Source organism: Hibiscus syriacus, unplaced genomic scaffold (assembly GCF_006381635.1).
Source record: "Hibiscus syriacus cultivar Baekdansim isolate YM2019G1 unplaced genomic scaffold, ASM638163v2 tig00110465_pilon, whole genome shotgun sequence".
Taxonomy (NCBI): domain Eukaryota; kingdom Viridiplantae; phylum Streptophyta; class Magnoliopsida; order Malvales; family Malvaceae; genus Hibiscus; species Hibiscus syriacus.
In genome coordinates, this window is record NW_024062748.1 from 99,699 (window position 1) to 114,024 (window position 14,326).

At 33.8% G+C, this 14,326-nt stretch overlaps 1 pseudogene; it reads left to right on the plus strand.

Annotated features, from left to right (window-relative positions):
- The first annotated feature begins 5,830 nt into the window (after positions 1 to 5,830).
- On the plus strand, positions 5,831 to 10,901 carry LOC120127207 (annotated as a pseudogene).
- Positions 10,902 to 14,326: the final 3,425 nt, after the last annotated feature.

Sequence of the window (14,326 nt, forward strand, 5' to 3'; positions counted from 1 at the left end):
TGCCTCCATACTCCAGAATCCTATCCATATAAAAATCCGGTAGAAATCAGTTTTAGCCATAAAACGTAATACCTGGACCGTTATCCAGTAATATGACATAATCGTAATAATGAAATAAATCGTATAACTAATTTCTGCCTGTACATCATAAGTAGTCCAATTATTAACCTAAGGGAGTGCCTTGGGGCCTGAGAGCCTACCCAAGGATCACCTTAAATCTGTAAGGATTTACCAGCTTGATCAGAGATGTACCTCCATACTCCAGTCTACCCATATAATATCCCAATAAAACAATTCTATTAGTAACCAGTATTATTCATGGTCTATAAAACAATAACCGCCATTTTATTCCAGTGAAACAAGAAACCTGATAACACATTTCAGGTACCCATAATTCATAAACCAGTAATTTCATTATTCCATAAATCCAAAACAATTCATAGTTTTTGATAAAAATTGAAATCAAATATCACATACCATGTTGCCATGGTTCATAAACCAGTAAATTAATAATTTTGTTAAAACTCATTTCAAAACATATAAAACAGTCATGTAGTACACGTGGAACACACTAGAGTATCCAAGTATTTTCCAAAGACATTTTATAGTTATCAGTATGGATAACATGAAGCTTGTGCAATTTGATTGGATTACAAGAACAAGGTTTCATTGGAGATGATTGATTACTAACCGATCTAATCGGACACCTAAAGTTGACACTTAGAATCCCACTATGTTTTCACGTGCATCAGGAAAGTGTTCAATAACGCCTGGAGTGATTTGAGTTGATAAAAAAATGAAGATTCAGGACATTTACCATTTATAATAATCGATCGAATTATCAAACAACTCTAGAACTGATACTTATCGACTGCTCAATTCATTGTCCTTCTATGGCATTAACTCTTTAATACCAAAATGTATATACATAGATCATCTTCAGAATCATTGCTGAATATATCCTCCAATATTCTCTATTTCATTTCCACATTTCACCGGTATCAAGAAATGCTGACGTATTTGATTTTTGGTTCGTTACCATAATAACAATACATTATGCAAGTTCATTAGTGTTCCCAGAATCATCCAAATCATTTATTTAATCCTCATTCATAAAGATTACTTAATTCCTTTAGCAGTCAAGTTATCTCGGTTACTTCAGAGTTTTTTTTCCAGGGTAATCCAGACGTTTCTGAATTTCATATACATATTGTACTTTCGTTCAATTTAATTTGGTCTTCGTGGTTGATTTGTCTAACGAATATACATTTCTTATTACCGAATGTGATCTAAAGTTGAGCTGAGTTGAGTACTTTCAAAATTATCATCGAACCACACTTGAGAAAATGAACACGCATTCAAGTAACATTTATGCCGTTTAAGTACTGACATATCCTTAAGATTGATCAACTCACTTAATCTGTGTTCCATAACTTCTAAAGGTAGTCCAACACCTATTCTTATTTGGATTCCTTAATTAATCCAAGATATTTACTTAGTATAGGTCATAAGGGTATTTTGGTAATTTTGGTGTTCAGTTTTATTTTATTCATTTAAGAGCTCGAGGATATCCAATCATTCTTGAGCTTGGTGATATTCTTGGGTTATTTCCATTACAGGGGTATTATGGTCATTCTACAGATCTAATGTATTTCAATCATTTTCTTCCATCATGTCTTATTATTTAATATCAATTTATCATCTATTTCAGTCCCTACGAACAATTCTGATAAAAGAGCACACCCCGATAAATTGTTCTTCAGGTATTTACTCGTAAATCAGATATTTTCGGGTCAAATGCCTGCTCAGATTTTTACCAACGGAATATCAAGAATTTTTCTACACTAAGTCAAGATCTTAACAATCAATTCGTACTTAATCAAGTTAAGTACAAATCCCAAAGTACTTTCTCATTCAGGGTCAACTCAGACTATTTTACCTCAATGGCATTTTCGTAATTATTAACCATATAATTTCAATCATATGGTCAATTATTTTCCTGAATTCTGATCTTGAAATTATTCCTTAACAAACTTTTAGCATCTTGCGCAAACCCCTTTTGGTGTTAAAAATCAGTTATTCAAATTTTCTAAACAAAACTATTATTTCTTATGCACATCTGTAATTATATCGGATCAATATGTCTTTTCAGAGTTATTAACCAACTTCCAGGGATAATTATTGTTATCCTACAACATAAGGGCATTTTCGTAATTTTACCCTACCAGAATATTCTCATAATTTTCCATCCAAGTACCTTTAACATTTAACCTTTGATGATATAAAATACAAGTTACAAATCCATGGCTGATTTATTTATCACTAATCACAAACTTGTAATTTAATTCTAACAATTCCTCAATCTCTTATATTAGTCATTCGATCCGTATTCAGTTACAGAATTTCTACCACATTCATCTCGAGTGTATAAATTATTCAACTCCACAAAAGTGACCAACATTATCTTATTCATGCATTTACCAATATCAACATGTTCCATAAAGCATAAAGTGGTAGTAAAGTATTACCTCGATTTCTGTGCAATACTGATCGATCATAAAAATTCCATTCGAACGCCCTCAATCTTGAAATCATCTTCCAATATTTCCTCAGATCCATATCAACAAAAATTTCATAAAAAACGAAGCTTAATTATGAAAAACGGATCGAATCAGATGATAAATCAGTGAAAAACAACTTATCAGGTTCGATTTGGCGAAACAGACTTCGGATTCGGATTCAGGACATCGAAAGCATAAAATATGACTTTTTGAAAATTTGAAATTTTCGGTCAAAATCAAAGTCAACGAGTTTGACTGGCAATTTTGAGGTCTTCGGGTTCGAATTTTGAAAAATGTATTGCGGAATCTGATTTGGAACGTCGAAAAATATCAGGATAGGTATATTAGGTCGAAGTCAAAGGTCGTTTAATGCATGGTCAAAGCCGGTCAAAGTTCTGGTCAACTGTGGTCAACGGTCAACAATCAACCATTTTACACAAATATCACCCTAACAGAAATTAATTACTAAATTAGCCATATTATGCAAATATTTACCAAACTAACACCCGAATTTTACATAAATAACACCCAAATAAAAATTAATTACAACCAGACGATGCCCACTCTCGGGGGTGGCGCGTGAACAGAAACACGGTGTTGGGAAATTCTCGTAAAAATTCCTAAAAATTATTTTAAGCGATTTTGAGGTACTTACAAAGCTCGGTTCACAATTTTGAACGGCAGAGAGCTCGATTATGAAACATCGGAAACTTTGACGGTCTCACCCCTCCACGCGTCGACGACGACGAAGAAACGGAAAACACCGGCGGACTCGGAACGATGAAAGGAACACAATGGTGCGGGAGGTGTCGTAAATGGATGACCGGATCGTCGTGAATCGACGAAAAACTATCTGAAATCGAGTTATTACCGACGATACTTCCGATTGAAATTAACGACGAACGACGACGATTCACGACAAAAGGTATCAGGGGTTTTGTTCCTCGATCGACAACGAACACGATGGTGGTTTTGGTTCGTCGATCGGAGGTCGGATAGCGAGTAGATCGGAGTTGAAAGTTGTTGCTGAGAGAGGGATTATGAGCATTTTTCTGCAGAAATACACGGGGAAATGCGGGTTTATATTATCTCTTAAAGAAAAATAGTCAAATCATGAGTTTAGCCACTAAACTTCCTACACTTCTTAAAATGATCTGTCAACTTTGCGATTTTACAATTTAATCAACTGTTTCTTTCAAAATACCAATTAAATCCACCACTTTATAATTCCTAAAATTTAGCCCCTAAATTGAGGTGTTACAAGTTGGGTAGCTAAGCAAAACATTATCCTATAATAGGGAACTAATTGTATACTTTACTCATAAAATAAATAATGGGTGAAAATTATAGAACGTATAGATAAAGATAAGAGAATCTAAATCTAAGTATGTTTGGAATAAGAAAATACATATCATTAAGTTGAATATTTGAATAGAATTTATAATATATTAAATATAATTTAAAACTATAGTAAATCAATAATTAACATATATCATATATTTGTTTATTTTAAATAGTATACGGTGATTATAAAATAATATATGTTCAAAATATTTCTTAATCATTGATAATGCATACATCCTATTTAGAGGTGGGTATACGGGTTACCCGCCCGTTTAGTCCGCGGGTTTTGATGGCGCGGGCTTAAATGGAGCGGTTTAAAAGGCCCGCAATCATAAATGGGTTTCAATTTTAAGGCCCACGACCTGTTAAATAAAAATAATTTTAAATGCTTTAAATGCAATAAAAAATAATGTTCTAACTTGCTACACCTTTAAAAATGATCCAGTAACTTAAAAAGGAAGGTAGCACCGTCAAAATAATAAATAATAGTTAAATTTTATTTTAAATAGCCGAAAATGATTATAAAATAATATTTTTTTAATTTTTTAATCATTAATATATGTATATATATATAACGATATAATTACTTAAACTCAAATTTAAAAAAAAATAATATTTACTTATATCACCAAATTGAAAAAATAAAAATAAACAATAACCCAATTACTTTATAAAACACGATTATTCAAGGCTATAAATAAAGACACAGAAGTGTCTGCAAGCAGAAATTCAAACAGAAAAATTCAACAAAGTCAAACATTATACAAATCTAACAATTTTTCTTTTGTAAAATCCTTAAAAGTTGAAAAGTATAATCAATTTTTTTTTTTTTCTTTTCTTTCTTATTTTTAATCCAATATTATGTGTCATGTGATATATTATTATATCACGTGATTTTTTATAATTAAATAATGAAATGGATAACATACTTCATGAAAAAAATAAAGTTCAAAATTATATAAAAAAATCTTTAAATACCAAAGTGATAATGATGTAAATTTTATAAGACTAAAATACTATATAAATATTTTAACTTTTATTTTTTTAAAAGAATAATTTGATACATTGTAAATGAAAAAATATCAAGCAAGGGTAGAATTATGACAAATGCCATAATAAATTTAAGAACTACAATGGTTATAAGTAACATCATATTTATAGGTAATTTATTTTCTTTCTATAAAATTCTTTAAGTTTATTTCTCTAATTTTTTAAATTTTAAATTAAGCGGGCTATTGCAGGCTTCGCGGGCTACCCGCGGTTATACCCATTAAACCCGCAAGTTTAACGGTCCGGGATAAAAAGCCCGCAATTTAAACGAGCTTCAATTTTTGATGTCCAAAACCAACACGGGCCACAGGTTAAACGTGTAGCCTGCGGGCCTTAGCCCATATACCCACCTCTAATCCCATTGACATAATTGCTCGAACGCAAAACTTCTACGAAAACAACGCTTCTCTTAACCACTGAGGCTGTTTGATGGGTTCAAATATGATAATATTATATATTTATTAAATTATATAAAAAAACTATTAATATAATTAATAATATTTTAAAATATTTATTGATAATTTATTGAACTATCACATAGGTTAGTAAATGGTCAAGTAGTTTACCTTAAATTCAAATTACTCATACAATAAGTATAGTCTTACGTACATATCTAAGATTTGAACGACGTATTTCAAATATATTTCATGTAAAATCCAAGCTAAGCTTAATATTTAATGCCCGAACCGAAAAAAGATTTAATCGATACAATAAAAATATTTTAAGGATTCAATTAAAATATTTTAAAGTTTAAAGACTAATTTAGAATATTTATATTGTTGGGACTTTGATGAATTTACCCAAACGAAGTCAAAGAGGCATTTTTAGGTTATAAAATAAGCAACAAAGCAGGATATCTGCCCTTGAGAATTAAGGATTTCCAGTAACTAAACATTTTTCGTTACTCGAAAATACGGTCATTTTTCTTTCCTCCCACTTTCAGTGGACAATGGAAGCAACGCTTCTCGGTTCTCATTGCTTCAACCCTAGCCTCTTATCAACAAAATCTCTTAAAATTCCAGGTTAGTCTTCCCTGTTCGGTTCTTTAGAAAAATTGTAGGAGTGAACATTAGCAAAGAAGCGTTTAGCAACTTTTCAATTTTTGGGAGTTTATGTCAGTTGGCTATTTACCTATGCACATAATTTTTGGTGATTTGTTTACATATTATTGATATCCGGGCTTTAATTCGAAACTACTTAGTTATCATGCTTTTGAATTCTGCTTTAGAAATGCGGTTTTAGATAATTGGAGCTACTTCTTCGTTGATGATGTTCTAACTATGAATTTAATTTGTTAACTGGAAAATGCTTTGAACTCTAGGCTTCTAAATACGTATTCTTTATGTTTGTTTAACCACGTTTCATTTTGGAACATCATTTAGCTTTAGCATTTCAAACATTGGGGTGGGGGTAATAGTTGATGTTGAAGCTGAATAATAGGTACAATACAATTTTGGAAGAACCGATAGAAATTTGTTAGGCATACTAGGATATTTTACCTAAATTTTTCTATCTTTAAATTGGTTACTCTAGCTGAAATAAGCCGGTGGGAATTTGATGTGTTAATGGAGCGATAATGTGTAAATATTTTACTATGGCTTGGTATGCAGATAGACATGTGGCTTGCGACCTACGGTTTTATCATCCACTTCATACCAGATCCTACTGGACTCTTAAGATGAAATTGGTCAACTCAAGTAGAAGCCATTTTGTGCTGCCAAATAGATGGCTCCTGTCAAAAACAAAAAGAGCATGTTTGAGCAATTCTTCAGATCAGCTTCGAAGTGACTATGTAAATGTTGAATCATCATCTTCAGAGTCTTTAAATGTGGAATTTGTTCCTTCAAGTTCGGATGATGGGGATGATACTCCCAATTACAATGTTGTTAATAACATTGAGACTTCACGTGTCAGACCAAAATATTTTAGAAATAGGTTTCTAAACTTTGTACGGTTGAGTTCTGTCCTGAATAATGCCACTGAATCATTCTTTAAGAGTGAGATTCGGCTGAGGCTATTTGTTACAGCTGTGCTTCTTGTAATTAGTCGTGTTGGATATTTCATCCCTCTACCTGGATTTGATAGAAGGTTGATACCTCAGGATTATCTTAGTTTTGTCTCTGGGTCTGTTGGTAAGTTCTGCAATCTAGAAGAAAAACTTGCACCCTTTTTCCTTCATGTTAAGCTACTGGGAGTTTTGTTTTCATTTATGGTTAGTATTGTTAATTCATTTTTGTCTATAACCAATTTGTGGCCTTTATTTTTCTTTCGGCAGATGACCTGGGTGATTTTTCTGCGGAGCTTAAACTGTCCCTTTTTCAGCTTGGAATCAGCCCTCAGATCATTGCATCTATAATTATGCAGGTTTGTAACTTCTCTTTAGCCATGTAGGATTTATTTTAATGGGCTCCTGCTGTAAGCCCAACTAGCTTAGCAACCCAATCAACCTTATTGTCTAACATAGGAATCCCTTCATAGTTTGTGTGGTGCTCTTCTATAATGTATTTACGAATGGTTGTAAAATTTCTTGTTCATTAGTCCTGGTGACTAATGTCTATGATCTCTGTAGACATATTTGTTAAATTATCTTTAAAAAAAAAAAGGAAAGAAAGAAGGAAGATGGACATACTTTTCCTTTCCAAGAGAAAGATAATCCTAGAACCTTACTTTTGGCCTAAGAGGTGTGTGTGTTTAATTTATGGTGCATTCTCACATGCATTTTCTTGCACTGATTGAAAACAGGTATTCTGTCATATTGTTCCATCCTTAGTGAAGTTGAGGAAGGAGGGATTGGATGGTCACGGGAAGATTAAGAGTTATATGCGTGTCTAGTTTTCCATCTCAAACTTTGAGATGAGTCCTTGCTACATGTACAATTCTTGATCAAATTTCTTGAACATTTACAAAGCATGTTATTATTCTCTTTTGCAGATGGTGGATTTCACTTGGCTTTGCAATACTAAGCTATTATAGTTTCTTGTTATTCTCTTCCCTATTCAATTTATGCAGCTAGTTACAGGTACTTTATCATTATAAACATCAAAGCAACAATCTTTGATGCTTTTGTTTCTCACAAGAAATTGGCAGGATACGAGACATTCCACCTTTTTCTGGAATAAATTTTCAAAACACATTTTCCCCATTTATTCCATCCATTTCTTCCATCTATATGTTGTACTCGAGCTTTTATTTGTAAACCAAAGTCATGATTTTTTCAGGATCAAGCATGTGATGGTGACTGCTTTTCTATTGGTTTGTGGTGCAATAAATGACATGGATATGTGATACAATCAGAATCCGGATTTGGTACCATCCTTATTACATTTACTCATTTTTTTCCGCTTTCTTCTAATTGTTACAAAAGTTCTTTAGGTAATAAGAACAACTGGTCAAATAAATGCAAGCTAGTGGTTATCTAGAATTTATAGTGAGAGAAACTCTGGGAATAGAGCTTGAAGCAAAAAAGTTTATTCAATGTGCGGAGGCCTTACATTGGATCAGAGGAAACATGGGAGATATGATAATCTTCTCATATGTTCACCTTGAGATAGAGCCATTGGGGAAATATTTTTTATCCAAGATTATAGAAGTTCTAGACAATGTGTTAGTTTTAGAAGTTGTAGAATATAAGAATCTCACTAAAAGTTTTGGCCTTTCAGCTCGTCCGAAGTCAAAGAAAATATATAGAAAGTGTGTGCTTAGTATGTTTCTTATATTTGAAAGTGAAGTCGCATATTACTGGAATGTTCTCAGGTCAAGGTTCATCTCTAATTATATGTGTTGGAATATAACCGATACACTGATACACTGTACAAGATGTTAACTCAGCTCTCAGGTATGTAATGTGTGCTGACTAAGGTCTTCTTTTAAGTTGGGTGGAGCTTTTGTCAGAACTATAACATTTCAGTGGCATCATTGTTGGTTTCTTGCTTCCACAGGCAGTGCAGTGAGTTGGGGCCTTACATGCTTGCTGTACTAGGTGTTTACTGTGGTCACCATGTGGGCGGTTGTTGTAACCGAGGGTTGCAGGAAAATAAAGCTGCAGTACTATGGATTTAAACTAGCATCTGCTGCAAGGTAAAATCAGTCCTATTTACCTACACATTAGATGCATTCAGTGTAGAGACATAGGTCTTGATTTCAGTTCTTCTCTGCGCAAAAAGATACTACATTTCATGGCTAATCTGAGCACAACAATGATTTTATGTGAACTAGGGCTATAGTTGAACTCATTTAAGGAGATTTGTAACTTTCACTGTTTGTTTGTTTACTTATAATTAATGGTCTTTTGATCTTTCTCAATATCACATTTTCTTTATTTTGTGTGTTGGACAGGGATGGTTCCCCGATCACTGAAGTCGAACCCTATATTCCTTTTAATATTAATCCATCTGGAATGCAGCCTGTTCTCACTACCACTTATCTGTTGGCATTTCCAAGTATGTTGCGAGGTAATTGTGCCTTGATGTGATCATGTGATTAAAATACTTATTCTTAATCCTCAGTTCTTTTTGTATTTCGAGGTAATATTCTTTTGATGCATTACGTAGCCTGGGTTTGTTGTTTGTCTTATCCAATGCACTTACCTTAAAGCTATCTTTTGTCAAATGCCCAACAATTATCTAACACACTGCATTATTGACAGTATCCTTGGTTCACCATTTTGGGAGCATGCTAAGGAGATATTGAACCCTGCAATATCTGTTGGTGCAGAGCCATGGGTTTACTATTCAATATATGCGTTTTTTGTTTTTCTGTTCAATATATTTGATATTGTAAGTTCTTTTGAACCTTAGTGATTCTAAGTTTCAGATGATTACCAGCTTATTGTCTGCTATTGCAATCTATATTGCTTGTCTGGCTATTGCAATCTATATTGCTTGTCTGGCTATTTCTTATTGGGGTATCTGTGCCAGTAGAAAGTAATAAATGCTTATCAGGGAAATGTCGGATACTTAGAGCTATGTGTAGAAAGGATTAGTACAAGCAGGGATTGAACTTTATGCTTTGATCCGTTGTCCTATTTATTTATTTGTATATATCGGACGAAGCTTTCAGATCTAATAATCTATCGAAGAAGCAGGTATTCTGGCCCCTGTAGTTATTCTGCTACTCATTGCTTCTTTATGTTTGTTATTTGTGTGGAAACTCCTGCGCAGGCCAACTTACTGAAGGAAATAGCAGATTACCTGAATAAGATGGGTGCCAGGATACCAAATATAAAGCCTGGGAAGGCTACTATTGAATATCTCTCAAAGGTTCAGGCATCAACACGTTTTTGGGGTATGTTTCTGTCTGAAAAATAATTACATTATGTAGTTCGAAGCTTATGCCTTTGTCAGGGCTATTTGTTGAACCCACTTCTCATTTCTTGCGGGATTTTTGACTGTTTTGTGTCATCACATCTGCAGGAGGGCTACTATTAAGTATTTTGGCAACTACATCAACCATACTTGATCATTACTTGCGACGTATCAATGAGGGATTTGCAATTGGGTTTACATCAATTTTAATAAGTAAGTGCAATTCTGAAGACTTGTTTGTCTATTAGTTGATGCCTAGTTTTATTAAAAAATGTTGAGAATACTTGTTGGAAGACCAAAGCATTTAGTGTTATTAGCATGCTGTTCTTCATTTTCTCTAATGCATCCCTCCATCATTTTGATTAGGTGGGTTCCATAATTGAGCTAAGAAGATCGTACCAAGCGTATGATGTCATGCCAAATTTAAGCAAAGCACTGAAGCGATATGGGTGTAACATTTCGAAGACACTTGCAGGGTCTGCCCTCAAGGTATTTTACAATTATATTCTTATAGTCAAATAAAATGTAATTCATGCTTAATACTGGCAAATGATTAGGAGAATATTGTTGTTATGGTGCAGAGATCTTCCCCACCCTAGACACATTTTGTTCTTACAGTTTAGTCAGGCTGCTGCCTTTAGGAGAAAAAAAGACTGAACTCAAGTATTTGGTTAATAAACTCACAAAGCAGGTTCGAATTCTTCTGGTTCCTCCTTTCTAAATTTAAACATGGCTTCTATAGTCTACTATAGTATGTCTGAGTTTTGGTTAATAAACTCACAAAGCAGGTTTAAATTCTTCTGGTTCCTCCTTTCTGGATTTAAACATGGCGTCTATAGTCTACCATAGTATGTCTGAGAGTTTTTCTGTGGTGTTCTAACAGTAGTCTGAGACTGTTAACGTACAATGACAGGCGACCCATGCTTCCACAGGAAGAATTGGGGTAAGGGCCTGATTTCCATAGATTTAGGCAAGTTGTATGTAAATTTTTGATGTAAATTTTGGAGAGCCAAATGCGTGGGCTGCAAATTTTATTTCATTTATCTAAAGTCAAACACACGATTAATTATTGCATCTTGCCTCGTAGTCTATGAACTGTGTAATCTTGTAGGTAAACGGTGGTTGTGGCTCAAAATCCTGTATCTTTATGGCCTGCGCTATGCATTTATTGGCAATTTAGCTTACTATTTCCAACAAGATAACATGAATAACATTTGTCGTTATTACAAAAACAACCCACTTGGATGCCAACACGAAACGGAAAATGATTTACAAAATCATATTTGTACAAGATTCTCAGTCAAACCAATTTTGAAATATTACGTTAATAACATTCTGAGACGCCAGTTAAGAAAAGTGCATGGAGAAGTTCATTCCACGAATCAGAGACGCCAGGCAAAATGATACAAGAATGTATATTTCTATCAATTCTAGTTTTTATAAGCTATCATTAATTTTTAAAAATAGAAAGCAATTTTATTTTCCAATAGATTTTACCTTTTTTTTGTCTGTCTGGAATGTTATACCTCCTTCCTCTTATATTATTGGGTTAGACATCATAATGCCTAAAATCCAAACTATGTCACCCCTTCCGTTATTTTCTCTGACTTAGCATTGCTTGTTCAAGCAGTCCGATATAGTCCAGGTTTCATTAGGAAAATAAATGCACTTCCTGGACTTGGAACTCAGAACAATAGCCGCGAATAACAACTAACCAGTGCTCATAAAACATAAACAAAACCAATGTTTCATATCATCATAAGCCTATTTGATAACTCTAGTAAGTAACAACATCAATAGTCTTTAAGTACCAGGCTCAACATCAACATGATCTGCATGACTCAAGTCAATGATTGCATCCTAATTTTACTTTCTCTCGTTCTAAAGACAACAAATAGGAAAGGAAAGATTACCTGCTCACCTATTAGCACCATATCTTAACATCCGATGTTCTAAAAACATAAACAAAAGTCTGCAAATGAGGTAATTCCATCTAATACAAGTAACCAACTAATAACAAGATATCATACGTTTGATCTAAAAGCCAATAATTTATCAAATATAAGCTTCCTCTAAAAATGAGGCATAGAAATAAGCATACCAAGTCCAAAACCAGTTCAACTTCAAAGGTGATAACAAGTGATATCGTCACAAACACTTAAAATATATCCCCGATTTTGAAATTAGTAGTTTAACCAAAAGGAAAGCTACAGAATTCACATTGAGAAGGGAATTATGATTAGAGTTAGCATTACGCACTTTAAGAAAAATGAACGAAGAAAAAACTGAGAAAACAGTAAACCCTCAATAACTATGGTTCACTGCGAAAAGATTTAACAAATAGCTTTCAGCGTTACAACTTCGCTAAAACGGAGAGTTAGAGTTTAGCTAAACCCTAATGTAAGGTTAGAAAAGGGGAAGGGAATGAAAGAACCTGTGATGGTGCCGTGAACAACGGTTCCATTCTTGAGCTCAATCGACACCGTTTCATTGTTCGACTTAATCAAAAACCTGTTCCATCGTTTATTTCAAATTAACTCCATTATATTAAGAATCAAAAAGAAAAGAAATATCCACCTCAGTTTGTACAAAGAAAGAAAATACAAAAAAAAAAGAAAGTATAATAAATCGAGAGAATCAACAAACTGACCTCACGAGCTTCATGTTGAGGGAAGTTAGGGCTTGAAGCAATAGCGAGAGAGGCTATGGATCTGTGTGAATAAGCGGGAGTTTGCTGCCAGGTATGCTTTGGGAGGGAAATTCATGGCTTGAGCCAGTGGTAAAAGGCCTTTAGATCCTTAAACGACGTCGTATCTGAAACAATTGCTGCTTTCTTGGGTCAAGTTCTGATTGCAGTCCCTTTACTTTGCTTAAATTTGGGATCTAGTATCTGTATTTAGTTTCTTATAATTTTATCCTTTACCTTTACATTGTCCTTCGTCCAAACAGTTAACACCATTAATATTTCGGTTAAAATATGACTTAAAAAATTAATTTCAATCGTTAGATCTAATGAGAATATTAACCTTCAAATATTTATAGTATCAATATGTTGTATCTTTGTAATAATACATCCATATTTGTTATCTGTTTTAGTTTTAGTTTTAATCTTGTTAATCCTTTAAATTTATTAATTTACAATATTCGATGTATAAATTAATTTATTTAAATCTAATTTCGATAGTAATATTTGAATTTAGTACGATATCGAAATAAAATTCCAAATTTACAGGAAAATGTATATATCCAACCATATGTCATTTCTATATCATATTTTAAAACAATTTGATAGCAATATATATTATATGTTCAACGTCAAACGATTCAAGCCGGAAGCTAAAAAGCTACTGAAAAAGATGAGTTGCTGCCGCCGGATGCATCACAATCTTCGTCGACCTTCGCATAAGTAGGTGACGCTGCATTTTTCGTCGACAACGATGGTATACTTATGATCAGGCTTCCAAAGAAATGACGGTAAATGAAGCAGAATCTCACAGACACAAAAAGAATCTATCTGCTTCAGCCATTCACAACAGTAACGTTGTTCAGTGTGTCTCATGAATCCTATGCCTATGCCTGTTCCGGCTCCGGTGCTTGTGCCGGTGCGATCTACGCTCATTTCCATCTACCGGCGAAGGTGGAGGTATCGGGAGAATAGGCACCATGGCACACGCGAAGTTCACCAGCGCAATCTGGGACCTGCAAAGTGGATGTCCGAAGGTTAATTGCTCTGGGATTACGGTCATGTTATTTGACAGTGCAACGAAGAACATGGAGAAGATGGATAGTACATGAATCCCAAGCTTGGCTTCCATTGTTGAGCTTTTCAATAACTCATTTTGAACCTAAAAAAGAGGGGACTTGATATCTATCACACCATTGGTGTCCATTTCAATTTATACTCCATAAACTTCTCGTATAAGAATATGAAAAAACTGGGGATGGTCAAGAGAATGAGGTGATGGTTTTTTGATGTTATGGAAGAGTTCAGGTTCTCATTACTTTCTTTATTCATTGATTTACACTGCATTCCTTTAGTGTGAAGATCTTGTTAGGTGCCAAAATGTG